General features: G+C 44.7%; 1 long non-coding RNA gene across 1 annotated transcript in view; it reads left to right on the top strand.

Moving 5' to 3' along the window:
• LOC144098751 (uncharacterized) overlaps nt 1-14,363 on the top strand; it is a 389,833-nt gene that overhangs the window by 158,487 nt on the left and 216,983 nt on the right. The gene's annotated exons all lie outside the window — the stretch shown is intronic.

Below are 14,363 nucleotides of genomic sequence, written 5' to 3'. Positions count from 1 at the left end.
CATGCGTAAGTAAGGCGGAGCATACATTCTGCCTCGCTCACAAGAGACAGAGACGTTCTGAGTGAATGCCTGAGAACAATCAACGGGCCCGACAATCTATGAAAATTAAACCAGACGCCTCCTCTGGGAGGCACGGTGGTGTAAAGAGCGAAAGCGGCTGTTCATACCCAGGGAAGGAACAATGGTCCCCACAACAAAATATTGCTACTGCAAAACTACAGGTATTTCAAAAGCTGGTGTCAAAGGTGCAGTATGGGTGCAAAATCTAATACGAAATACGTCTGTTCGCATGTTCAGGCAAATCGACTCTAAATTTCAGCGCCACTAGAAAAATAAAGCGCACCTTCATTGCTGTCGTCTCGCAAAAGGATCCAGAAGGCACCGTGAGATCTGCGCCCATTGTTCGAGGCGTCCAGCGAACGGAGGGTAATGGCAATCAGCAACGCCAACCGAGGTAATCCGCACCATGTCTCCGCTTGCGGCACTATTGGGCACGAGAACCTCGGCATGCAGCTCCTGTGCTAAGAGCGCTTTAATTTTACAATTAGACGAAAATATAGGGGACGCACCTATTTCACTTCGTCTTTGCTGGGAAAAATTCTTGGATTTGGCCCTTGTATGGATTCAATGATTTATCCGCTCTCGTAATACGTCAGGGCCCCCTAAACATGCGAGGCGTATATTCCGTGTGTCTGCGCGTACAGAGCCTCGCAACGCTAAGCGTGGTGTAGCGTATGGAGAAACGCACCGCCATGTGCCTCGTACTGGATCGCACTCCTGCCGGCGCTAATCACACACCGCTAAGAGAATAGCAGCTACGGCAGCTGCAGTTTCTTCCAGGACTCAATCCTGATATCGCGACAGCCGCATCCTCAGATAGGTACACGCCTGCCACGGCAGCGAGTCGCGCTCGATTCTCCTGCTTTGGGCGCTCAGACGAGCTCCGGCATGCAAGCTCGCGAGCAGGGCTGAGGCGTGAATGCCTCGAAAGCATCCCAAGGATTGAGGTTTACGGCACGAAGAAAAAAAAGAAGACAATCAGCGTCGGTGGCCGTAGATGCGGCTGGGAAATGCAAACGTGACATTATAGCCGAAGGGCAAGAAAGGCAAGAAATCGGTCGAAGTAATAAAAGGCGCCATTATGATCTGATATGTAAGAATAACATGGATCTCAGCACATACTGGGGGTCCAGGCAGTAATGCCTCAGATAGAACTGCTCGTCTAGTATTATCAAGACGAGGGCTCTACTGCGCTGGAGCAATCAAGGTAGTGGAAGTGGAACACTATACTCCAAGCGAGAAGATGGCCATGCAAAGGGAGGTCAAAAGAAGGCTGCCCATTCCAGACAGCAAGTAGCTAAGCTATAGAGAGTGCAAGATGTTAAGAAGGCTTCAAGCGCGAAACTACCCTTCCCCAAGATAGAGGGCATGGATCAAACATAAAAGGAAAGAAAAAAAGGCCCAAAGTCCAGAAGAGAAAAGGATATTTTGCGGAGGAGTAGGAGACATGGACCACATCGTCACAAAATGCGAAGCTCGAGGAAAAACAAAAATTTGAAGACGATGAAATTTGGAACAAAGTATTAAGAAGCCCAGAATCAAGGGTGCAAAAGGAACAGACCCAACTGGCAGCTGCAGCGTCACTTAAATTTAAGTGCTAGTCTTGTCGTGAATAAACCACCTACTCCTCTCCCGGAGGCCTGCGTGCCGTGCCGGAGAGGGTAGGTAAGGGGGCCGGTTCAAACATAAAAAGTTATTCTGAATCTTACTGTGGTTAAAATTCATGGGCCCGTCCGGCATTTAAACCGGGGCCTCTCGCACCCAAAGCGACAACCATACCCCCAGAAGAACGGGCCGCACGTCGAGCAGTTGCCTCGAACCTGCATACAAATGTGCATTTACGTGAGAAATCTTTAAGACCGGTATTGAGGCTTTTATTGGTCTTATTACCAAATCTCAACTCATTTCATATCCACAAAGCCCTCTGCTCCTGCTGCCTATTAATATTGTGAAGACTTAGCGTCAGTTACAGCGGACTAGTACTACACCATCGGTCTCCTTTACACCCTTCTAGAGGCCCGTGTACAGTGCGATGTCTGTGCGCGTTAAAGAACCCCATGTGGTCGAAATTTCCCCGGCCCTTCACTGCGGCATTCCTTGTAACCCGAGTAGCTTTGGGACATTAAACCCCCATAGTCCATAAACCATCCTTTACACTCGGTGTGTCAACGAAGCCCGCCACTAATTCTTAAGTACAGTCTTTATGAGACAAAGAGATTGCCTCTGCGGCATAGTAATAACAGTGTTGTATTAGGTCAGAAAAAGGTGTATCATGTTCACTAGCAAGCTGGTTAACTGTTTTAAATGTTATCTTTATGCTACTACATTTGGGGGCCTAGTTTATATGGGAGCTTCGCTCCAGCACAGGTGTATCCCACGGAAGCCACGGAGCCAAGGTCAAGTGAAACGAAAGCCATGGAGTGGCGTGTACTGGTGACCGCTGCTAAGTGCGCTACACAGACGAGCGCTTTTCGTATGGCGCACTAGAACATCTGAATCAGTTGAACCACAGCACCGAGGGCAATCGCGTGTTCGAAATCCTAAAAACCGATAACAGGCAGCTACAAATCCGTAAATGTAGCCCGGCGCCTATATGAATATTTAAAAAGTTAAGTGCTTGAATTCTGCTAACATTTTCGTAGTATGCCTATAAACATATGTTTATGCCATAGAATGCCTAAAAATAAAAATTAGTGGCGGGCTTCGCTGCAACACATAGTGTATAGACCTTTCACAGAGAGGTCGACGAGTGCTTCCAGGTTCGGCACTGGGCTGTGGAAGGCAGCTGCCATCATCTTTCGAACTCATATCTCCCACACACTCTTCCCGCAGCCCAAATGTAAATATCGACTTCGAAATTGAATTTTTATACAAGGATGACAAAGAACTTCACAGATGTGCTTTGCACATCGTCTTCTTCTTATACTAACACTGCTATCGACGATGATGATTATGAATTCTTTATGGCGCAAGGGAATCTATGGATAAAGAGCGCCTTGGCACAATTTATTTTCGATTACTCAAGGTAGGGTGAAAGACCCTTTTTTCAAGCACTTCACCCCTGATTAGCCGAGCACAAGGCCAGGGGGAAGCTTGTACTCATTGTATCGCCGATGGGCACCCGGCGGCACTGGGGATCGAACCCCGTACCTCCTGCATGCGAGGCGGATGTTCATCCGCTTGGTCGCCGCTGCGCTAATATAATAGACTAATATAAATAAGACTAATATGCACATTCTAGCGCGGTGTGCATTGCACATCGTCCTCTTATTCAACTAATACTACTGTAGGCTAAACGCCTCAGGAGCGAAGGAAACGAGACCACTGCTACGAGCCGATACCAGAACAGAACTGCCAGCCGTGGTTGCACGAGCCACGACCAGGTACCGTCTTTATTCTCTTCGCAGGTTGGCGCGCGCGAGCCGGGTTGTCGGCGCCGCCCAAGAGAGGGTGCTACAGGGCCCCCCGCCTTAAAGCAATACCACCTAGATAACTTTACAAGGCCCCCGCTTGACCTCCTCGCCAAGCGCCTACGTCACTGCTAAGAGATGCAGCGCGCAGCAGGTTGACGTGGCGCCATCTGGGAGAAAACTGACTAAGCGGAAAAATTCTGTTCCCTCGATCGTATTTGGAATTATCCTGGCTTGGCTCGAACTTGGCTATTTTCTTGTCGCTTCAATTAAAACTCAAGAAAGCTCTTTTCTTATTTTTGCCACGCTTATATTGACGAGTTTATAGTTTGAAATATTGCAAAAAAAATGTCGTGTTAAGCCTTGCATCCTTGCTGTCAACTGCGGCTTTAACAATGTTTAATATCAAACTCTACTTTCGCTTGAAAGCTAATGCCAGTCCGCATCCTAAGTTGGTTGGGAACACTGAGACAACCAGTACGCACATGGTCATGGTGCTAGCTGACGTGGATGTGTCGCGTTTTCACGGAAGAGCTCAAGAACTGTGCAAGTTTTTTCATCTGCAGAGGCTTCGTTTGCGTGTTTGAACCTGCGTAGCCTCAGTTCTGAAATGCCTGGCTGCTGCTGCGCCCCAGGCTGCAGATCAAATTATGATGGTGGTCCGAGTGTCCGCGTCTACAAGTTTCCTGCCGACAAGACGCAAAGGGCAGCATGGACAAAGGCTATTTCTCGCGAAGATTTTGTGCCAACCATGCACACTGTGGTAAGCGTCGCTTTTGGTGCTGTTTTTCAGGATGCTTGCCTTAAACTTTTTGCTTCAGTAAAACTTCTTTTTAGCCTAGTTAGTGCATTTTGAACCAAGGAAAAGGAGCAGCGCAAAAGCATGCAACTATGCAAGAAAGGACAAGACACGAGCGCTGTTTTCGCGTTTTGTGCCGTGTCTTGTCCTTTCTTCTCTTGTGGTTGCATGCTTTTGCGCTGCTCCTTTTCCTTGGTTTTGTGCTTCACACGACATTTTTTTTTATGGCTTGCTTCGGAGAGGGGACATTTTCTTCACTTTCTTATTACTTCGCTTGCGGAGTTTTATTTCCCTTTTATTTCGCTTGCCGAATTTTGTAAGCCTGTCGCCCAAACCTAATGGACTTGTGGTTTTACTTTGTTTTTAGGTGTGTGAAAAACACTTTCAAACGAGTGACTTCGTCAGGTTTGCAACGTACACGGACGAGAACACTGGAAACGTAATCGAAGTTCCGCTGCAGCGTGTCCGCCTGAAGCCAACTGCTGTCCCGAGTGTGTTTCCCGGCTGCCCGAAATATCTCTCTCAGCCACCATCTTCGCGAGAAGCTCCTGCAGAAAAGAAGGCCCAACTCGAGGCAGCGTCACTGCGAAAAGCGATAGAGCTTTCTGTTGCTGCTCAAGAGGAAGAAGATCGCAGGAACAAAATTTGCAGTTTTGGGGAGCTGTGTTCTGCCCTTCCGAAGCTTAAGACTTCTGACTTCTGGACTGTGGTCACTACGCAGGCAAAGGTTTTGTTCCTGGAGCTCTCCCTCGACCAAGCTCCCGCAGTGCGTTCATCAGTGGTGGTTTTAGACGACCTGTCTGTTCAGGTGTTTCTCGGAGGGTCCCGTCTCCACAATCTTGGAGACGAATGTGTGCCGTCACAAATGAAGGATTTAAGGGAGCTTGATAAAGTGCTGCAGTCTGTTGAAAAGCTGCAGAGTCTAGTGGCAGCGAAAAGGAACACCAGCTTCTCGCAACTGTGCTAATGCTCCTGGATGAGGTGAACAAGGATTATGAGCTCCAAGAACATCATGGATGGAACTTACAGGTACTGAAATTTGTGCGAAGCCAAGTCGAGCTTGTTTTGAAAAATGTGCCTCGATATCCACCAGATGTACTCGTGTTTTCAGGTCTGCTGTATACCATTTCTCCACATGCATACAGGTTCATCAGAAGCTCGCTTAAAATTAAGCTGCCGCACCCAGACACTATTCGACGACTGTGTTCGTCATATCACATGAATCCAGCACTTGAACAGCAAGATCCTTGTTTCTTGAACTATGCTAAAACTGTATTGCAAGCAATGGCCAAGCATGAGCGCACTGTGACATTAATGATGGATGAGATCCATCTTCAAACCTATTTTGAGTACAAAGCAGGCTTCGTTACAGGTGCCGCCGCCAATAGTTCCGATCCGGCTAAAACAGCATATGTGTTCATGCTACAAAGCCTTTTGTCAAGCAACTAGGATGTTCTTCACATTTTGCCAGTCGCACAGATAGATGCAAAAGCACTGCATCTATATTTGCACAAGCTCATTATTTACCTTGAGTCACTTGGATTTAAGGTACTAGCTGTTGTTTCAGACAACAATGCTATCAATCGGAAAGCCATGACATTTTTTGCTAGCCCCCCCAAAGCCAGTATAGTTTACACACACCCAGCTGATTCCTCTCGTCCACTGTTTTTCATTTTGGACCCTGTGCACCTTTTGAAGTCAATTAGGAACAATTGGCTAAACCAGAGAAACAGTGGAAAGTGTATATATTACCCTGATCCAAGCAGCAATGACCCAAAGCCACCTATTCTTACGGCATCATTTAAATCTTTGTGTGATCTGCATGAGGCTGAGCAAAATAACCTTTTAAAGCTGGCACCAACACTCTCACTGAAAGCACTGAACCCATCAACTATGGAGCGCCAGAACGTTAAGCTTGCTCTCAGGATTTTTAATGAATCGACAGCAGCTGCACTGCAATGTTCCGCTGTACAACATGCTAAAGGAACAGCAGATTTCATAAACACCATTTTGACATGGTGGCGAATAGTGAATGTAAAGACGCCAAGAAAAGGTGAACGCCTGCGTGATGAAATGCAGTCTCCGATTGCGTCTACAACGTGTCCACAGCTTGAATTTTTGAGGAAAATGCCAGAGTGGCTAGACTACTGGGCTAGCCTCAGACACGATGCTGGGCACCTGACGAAAGAAACTCGCATGGCTTTTGGCCACACGAGCCACGCTCTGCATGAGATCGCTTTATACTGCCTGGAAGAGCTGGGATTTCGGTATGTGCTCCTTGGAAAAACATATTGCCTTGAGGATAGATTCGGGAAGCATCGCCAGCTATCCGGAGCCCAATACCATGTCTCGATCAGGCAGATTTATGAATCTGAGAACAAGCTAAGGCTTCAAAAAGTACTGGACATGCCTGATCTTGACGTTATTGCAGAACCGATCTCCGTCGTAAGTGTTGAATCACTTTGTGCACAGGTCAGTATAGCAGTGACCAATGCTGATGTAGCAAAAAAATCGATGATTCCCGCTGTTACGTACGTTGCTGGATACTGTGCCCATGCAACACTGAAAAAGCTCATGTATATGTCGTGCAAGGACAATCTCGTCCTGGATAACACCAGTTTGGACCATGATGACACACTGCTCATTTCAGGCATGACAAGAGGAGGATTAAAGTTTCCACGAGATGCCGTAGTGAACGCTGTACTTTATACAGAAATAGTCCTTGACAAATTGAGGAGTGAGCAGTATGCATCCAAATTTCTGGCTCTTCCAAATCAGAAGGAGGCCCTTGTTGCTCTTGTGTCAACCATTCTCCACGATTCTGGAGACCTTGATACGTGTGATTTTGGTCATTCGCCAGAAAAAGTCATGCACCATATTTTGAGTGCTGCTGCCAACACGCTGTTAAATAATCTGTGCAAAACGAAAAACAACACAACAGTGTCGAAGGGGCAGCGAAAAATGAAAACTCTAAAGAGTTGAGGATTGATGACTGTATCGTTTATTGGCAAGTGTTTCTGAGATAGCGGACCTTTCTTGCACACCTGATTACATTATGAAGATAGGTTTGTATTAAGGCATTTTATAATATGTACATGTTCTTTTCATACTTAGAAACTGCAGCTATAGAACATTTGATAGAACTGTAGTGAGTGGTAACTTGTGTACCAAATTTTTTTCCCTTCTGTATGATGGACATGTAAATGCAAATGGGTATGTTTGTTCCTGTTTCATACAGTATGGCACTGAACAAATTCTACTGGATTCTTGTGTGCGCATCTCACCAATTCACACAACTTGGTGACAGCTATATTCTTTGTGTATGTGCGTGTGAGTGTGAAGTGCTTAAATAAACTCTTTATTCGCTGTATTCGTTGCAACTTTTTTTAGAAATCTTGCTGGTTTGTTGTGAAACATCCGTGCAACGTGAACTAGTATAGAATAACATATGAAGGAAGCTGACAGTCAATGCAACCAAGGAAAGCATAGGCGAATGTTCGATTTTTACTGAAGTGGTTATGAGTGGGAAGTGAATAGTGTAATCATTTTATGGATGCAAGAAAACTGACTAGGAAGAATTAAAAAAAAGTCAAAGGAGCTGTAACTGGGGCTAGTTGGAAATGCATTCTTGAAGGGGATGATAAGCGCTGTCAAAATACGAGAAGGGACGAACAAACAGGACAAAGCGCTTTCTAGCAACTGTTTATTCTATGAAGAAACATGAATATATATACACATGTTAACGCCAAATCATGCGCAGAAGAGGGAAGACCGCACCGCACTGACAAGAGCGATATGAAGAAAGAAATAAAATAGAATAGAAACGAACAACACGTGCCTTTACAACAGCCGAAGATTACTTATCTCTAGGTAGTTTAATTCAGTTCTCCCTAACAGCACCGAAGCGGAGCTGACGCATTGCTTATCTGGAGCAACATGCATAGCGAAGGCGTCGATTATTTCGCGTTCTGGCCCGTTTCTGAAGAATACATATTCTAATCAGAAACCGTTAAATACTAATATTACGCTGGCACAAAACACACAGTATTTTGAGAAATGGGTGCCCGACGGGCAACCGGAAAAACCGCGTGGGGTGAAGCTGACTTCCAGGTACATCTGCTGTGTGTGACGTCACGGACGCGTGCGGAGGCCTTGAGCTAGTCTAGGTGGTATTGCTTAAAGCCCCTTGATAATAGGAAAGTAGCGACACTCTCCCCCGCGCCGCGCTTTCCTCCTCGATTCTCCTCGCGCGGCGGCGGCGAGCTCTGCGCACGACACGCTTTTTCTCCTTGGCGCTCGCCGGTCGGCCGCAGCAGTGAGTGAAGCGCGTGTTTTTGGGCCAGGTCTGCTCTCCAGGAGTGCGCAAAATATTTGAAAAATTGCGAGAAAAGCATTGAGAATGCCAAAAGTAACGTTCATGAAGAGATCGGTTTCTTCTTAGAACTGTTTGAATGGGGAATACTGATGTAAACAAAGCTTTCAGGCGCTGCAGACGCTTTTTAAGTAACATGATAAGGTGTTTTACTTTGTGCACTTTATCTAGTACTGCCTCTGACTTTGTCTGTGTTTGTTTTTTAGGGCGTGAACTCTGTCACCGCGGTAAAACTTCGGAAAATGACCCAGGCTGGTGTTTTGAACTTCAAGATCAGAGGTCAAAGCGGGACATGGTCTATTTCGCTACTGCCAAGCTATCTGTCTAAGCATAGTATATGTCACGTGATCAACCGTTAGTTTGGATAAGTGGTTAATTATACACTTGTTTTACCAATTACCAAGCCAAATTAATTGATATTTAGTAAATTACAATTAAAACCCAAATTGGCGCTGCAGCATCGAGTCATATATCGTTGGAAACCTTAGGCCAAGTGTAGTGGCACTGTGCTGGTTAGCGATCCGCATTAATCTGCGTTAATTAGTTAGTTTTGTATTAAACCAAACTTTAAGCTATACGATTAAGTCATATATCGTTGAAAAGCTTAAAATGAATGCAAATGCTCTGAATCGGTTAGCGATCCCTATTAATTAGCGTTACTGAGCTATATGCAATCAAAACTACCCTTGGCATTATAGCATCGAGTCATATACCTTTCGAAAGCTTAGGTTGAATGCAAATGAGCTGCGCAAGTTATCGACCCGAATTAATTAGTGATAATTATTTAAATGCAGTTAAATCCAAACTTTCCACTATAGATGGAAACTAAGGGCAAGTGTAAACGCATTATGCTAGCTAGCCAAACTTAAATATAAACTTCACAACAGCACAGCTAAAACACTAACTAGGTTTAACATGAACTGCTTCGAAATGTTTCTCTTTGCTTGTGCATACTTGCGTGCAGCAGGTCTTATTTAGCGTGCACCCGCTTACAATAAATGAGTCATGAGTGCATCTTCCGTCCATATGTTTGTCTCATCAGTGTGAAAGTGGTTTTTCACTCTAGTCTGTTCACTGAATAAAATAGTTGCGCACTTTCAATGCGCTCAAGGAGCGCGGACAACCATTCATCGACCGCAATTCATCGCAAATTATTAGGAACTAGTGTCATGGAAGCTCAAGAATATACCTATGAGAGAATGCACTCTATATCTATGGGCAAGATAAACGCCTCTCGATAATGAAATATTGTACTTGACGCCGAAATTTCGTTCCAGTATGTAGTAGGGGATATAAAGCTGGTATTTTGATTAGGCATCACAAAAAATGTATCATTAAAGAAAATGAGAGCAGGGTCAGCAGGATGATTTATTTTCGCGCACGCACAAGGACGTCGATTGACAAGATACACGTAACAGACGGGAGTATCACATAATATTAAGCATCTACTCTAGTACAAAAATGTGCTATGCAGTATTGATGACAGTCGAGAAAAAACATGCTCAAGGAAATACAACAGTGGTGTATGTCATAGCTCAAATCAACATCACTTTGTACATGTATACAGCAAATTCATGCAACTGAAAGTTGACGGACAATGGGATCTTACGCTAAAAGCTTGTCTGTTAAAAACTGCGGAATTGTTTTTACAAAGGCGACGCTGCAGGAGCAAGAACTAGCACGTTTTTAGTCCAGACGCTATTTGCAGAGAAGATGCAATGCGCGGATGCTTTGGTGATTCGTTGCTTTCTGTCCTCGCTTGCAAAATAACCTAAAAACGAAGCAGCAAACAACCCTCGAAGGATGCCTTCCAACGAACGGCGTCAACCGTTTGTTATGACGTCGTGGTTAATCCCCTAACGTGACATCGCATGTGGCTGGTAGGTTTCTGTGTGAAATAGGATTAACCGCGCCGTCATGATGATTGGTCAATGTCATTTGCCGAAGGGTCTCCTTCTGGTTTCTTTTTTGAGCTGTACCTGACTGTAGCAGATAAAACGCGCAAGTGATACTTAGAAAATAGCAGTATATCTGCAGTGAATATTGGTAACCTTGGCTTCATACACCACGCAAAAGTCTGCCTTAACCAATATCAGTGGGTAGCGACTGTGGCGTTTGACTTTTACGCCCTCTCCTAATACTTAGGTTACGTACAAAACTTTACAGATGCAGTTTCATCCCATTTACGTCTTGCGCAACTGCTTACTGCCACCTCACCTGATGGTTGACACTGCGGCACGCATGCGAATGCTCTTGCTGGCGCATCTCGCACTTTCAGCCGCAGAAAATCTTTTTGACGCTTCAGTTTTCACAAGAATCTGCAATCGCAGATTGCAGAATATCTGAACAATATTAGGAATCACGTTGTGACAAGACGGAAAGCCGATATTGCGATATTACCCGATATTGCGGTTTCAGAATCTGTTCAGATGGAGCCTATAACTATCAATGATGAAGGTGTTGCTAGGCTTATTCAGAAAGGAAAGCTTGATTCAGCTGCAGGGATCGACGGTATTAGTTATAAGCTCTTGAAAAGTACATGTTTATATTCATCCCTGATGTTGTCCGTAATTTTTACGCAGTCCATCCGCAGCGCATCACTGCCTGACGACTGGAGGATCGCCAAGGTGGTTCCAGTCCACAAGTCTGGTGACGTTCATAATCCTAATAACTACAGGCCTATTTCCTTAACATCTATTCCATGCAAACTCCTTGAACATATTATCTATTCACACCTTGTTGACTATCTGGAAGCTAATTCGTTTTTTACAGATTCACAGCATGGTTTTCGTAAGCATCATTCATGTGAAATTCAATTAATTGCATTCACTAATGACTTGATTTTCGCTCTGGACCACTCTTCCCTCATTGATTGTATATATATCGACTTTGCAAAGGCTTTTGACAGCGTGTCACATCAACTGTTACTTTATAAGTTAAGTAGATTAAATATTGATAATGGTATTTTAAAGTGGATTGAGTGTTTTTTAAGTAATCGAAGTCAGTATGTAAATGCTAACGATCATGACTCCCCCATTTCCCCCGTAACCTCTGGCGTTCCGCAAGGATCAGTTCTAGGACCTCTTCTTTTCCTTATCTATATTAATGATCTTCCTTCCTCAGTTACTTCCAAAATAAGACTTTTCGCTGATGACTGTGTTTTATACGGAGAAGTTACTAACCAAGATGATGCATGTGCTCTTCAAAATGATCTGAATATAATTGGAACTTGGTGTAATACCTGGCTTATGAAACTGAACGTTAACAAATGTAAATTAATGAGAATTACGCGCACGACTAATCACAACATTCCGTGCTCATACTCTCTCGACGACACCCCACTGACCCAAGTTACCAAGTATAAGTACCCTTGGAGTTCAAATAACAGATGATCTGTCCTGGAAGGCTCACATTGAATATATTACTAACGAGGCCAACCGCATGCTTGGCTTCATCCGTCGTAACTTTTCCCTTGCCCCTATCCCTGTGAAACTACTGCTCTACAAAACACTCGTCCGTTCAAAAATTGAATACGCTGCTCCAGTGTGGGACCCATACACTAACTCTCTCATTGGGCTGCTTGAATCCATCCAAAATCGCTCTGCAAGGTTCGTAATGTCAAATTACTCCCGCCATGAAAGTGTTTCAGAAATGAAAAGAACGCTTAATCTTCCGGATCTTGCCATACGGCGCCGCATTTCGCGCCTCTGCACATTTCATAAAATATATTACGGCAACGAAACCTTAAAGCAGTCCTTGTTTAATCCTCCGGTGCACATATCGTCCCGCAGAGATCATCAACTAAAGGTGCACATTCCACAGTGCAGGACTGTCCAATATCTAAATTCCTTCGTCCCCAGAACAGCTTCGGACTGGAATCACCTACCCTCCACCGTCGTCGTCATCAATGATTCTCAGAAATTCAAGGATACTGTTAATGCTTATGAATTGTAAACTGTTTATTTGTTTGTTTCTTTGTATTTATTTTTTTTGCCTACTCCTCTCTGTAACGCCTGACCGGCCTTGAGAGTAATGAAATGAAATGAAATGTTTGCCCTGAAATGCTTCGAGTAACGCTTTGCTGCACCTCGGCCACATTTACAGAATTATGTATCAGCGCTTCTTTATTGTTGCGGAAGAAGTTTTCAGCAACTTTGATGACCTCAATCACGCCTTGAGACGGAGTAGTCAGAGACTGACGGTGCTCAGAAAATTTTTTGAATTCTATCAACTTTGAAGGTATGCCATTATCAACCAGTGAATTATGACAATATTCACACTGTATCCGCTTTGTCAGCGTGCAGACAACGTAACCCGCGAGGTAGGCAATCGATTCCTCTACTTCAGGACTTAAATCTACAAGGTCTTCTGGGGCTTGAATGTTGCTTGTTGTTGTTTTTTTTCTCACTTGTATCCCGCAAATTCATCAACAAATAGCCCTCCTCTTCAGCAGAATAGCTACCATGCTTGCAGGGCTTGAAAAATTGCGCTAGAGTTGCGCTCCTCAAGCTGCATTTAAATTCATACAGTCGCGGGACAGGATTTTTCACACGCAGGGTGGAAAACAAATTTTCGAGACCATCTTGGCTTAATCTGCTTAGGAAGACGTACTGAAAGTTGTATTTGTTGAGAAGAACATCTTGGACTTCCAGAGATGTTCTTGTGGCTAAAATGATGCCTGTTTGTACAGCCTTCCAAACCGCTTTGTTTTGGTTGCCAATAACAATTTTAGATAACATTTCGGCTGTCGCATGCAAAAATGCTACGCTGTCATGATAAGCCTCCTCAACCGCATGGCTGAAAGCGAGGTTTGTCGTTCGTGATGTCATCAGGCGAAACCACCTAAATATTGTTTCAATGAACCACGCGGTAGTACGCACATTTCTGAGAATTTTTGTCTTTTCCTCAAGCAGACGCAAACCAGAAGCCGTGTCGTTATGAAGAAGAGAAAAAGCCGGGCCTACTTTCATTTTATCATAATGATTCGGGTCAAGAAAAGACGCGTTCAAGTGCGGCGCGAGCTTGATGTCATCCTTTTCGTCATGCCTCACTAGGGCCTTTACAAACTCGACGTTCACGCAGTTTGTCGGCAAATCGTGTTTCTTCACAATTTCGTCTGGAAGGTAAATCAGCTGGCCTTTCGTCAAATGATTTCTTAGATTTTTCTACAAGTGTGGTACGTCAGTCATAAACCAAAGCTTTCTCTGTGGATCACAGGGGTGAGGGCAACTGGTTCGCGGCCTGCTGTGCTTTCCTACGGTGATTCCAAAGAACTTCCAAAGTGCCTGATTCGCAGTGCCCATGTCAGAAACAACATGAATATTGATTCCGATGGACTCGCAGGCGGTAATTAGGTCAACTACATGAGCTTTAAAGCTGGCAGTATGGAAAGAGCTGCTGGTTAGTTGATATCCGATGGTTTGCTTCCATCTGGTGGAAAGACCTCCCAGCATAAATACCAAAGCGTGTGTGGCTAAGCAGTCATCAGGAAGCGAACCATCGGACAAAGGCAGTGTGGGTGCGCCCAAAACTTCACAGCATGAATGATCATATACGAGACCCGACGTGATCGGCATCTCGTCTACCATCAAAATGGCGTGGAGTACCTCCGGCTTCATGAGATTCACCTGTAGAATGCAAATCGATGTTAGGAATCACTGAAAGTAAGCTCGCGATAGTATTAATGTGTTAAGTAAACATACAGATTTAAGACGCGCAGGAG

This window comes from Amblyomma americanum, chromosome 1 (genome assembly GCF_052857255.1).
Source record: "Amblyomma americanum isolate KBUSLIRL-KWMA chromosome 1, ASM5285725v1, whole genome shotgun sequence".
Lineage (NCBI taxonomy): Eukaryota > Metazoa > Arthropoda > Arachnida > Ixodida > Ixodidae > Amblyomma > Amblyomma americanum.
The sequence above is the reverse complement of the archived record's forward strand: the minus strand, read 5'-3'. Positions and strand labels throughout refer to the sequence as shown.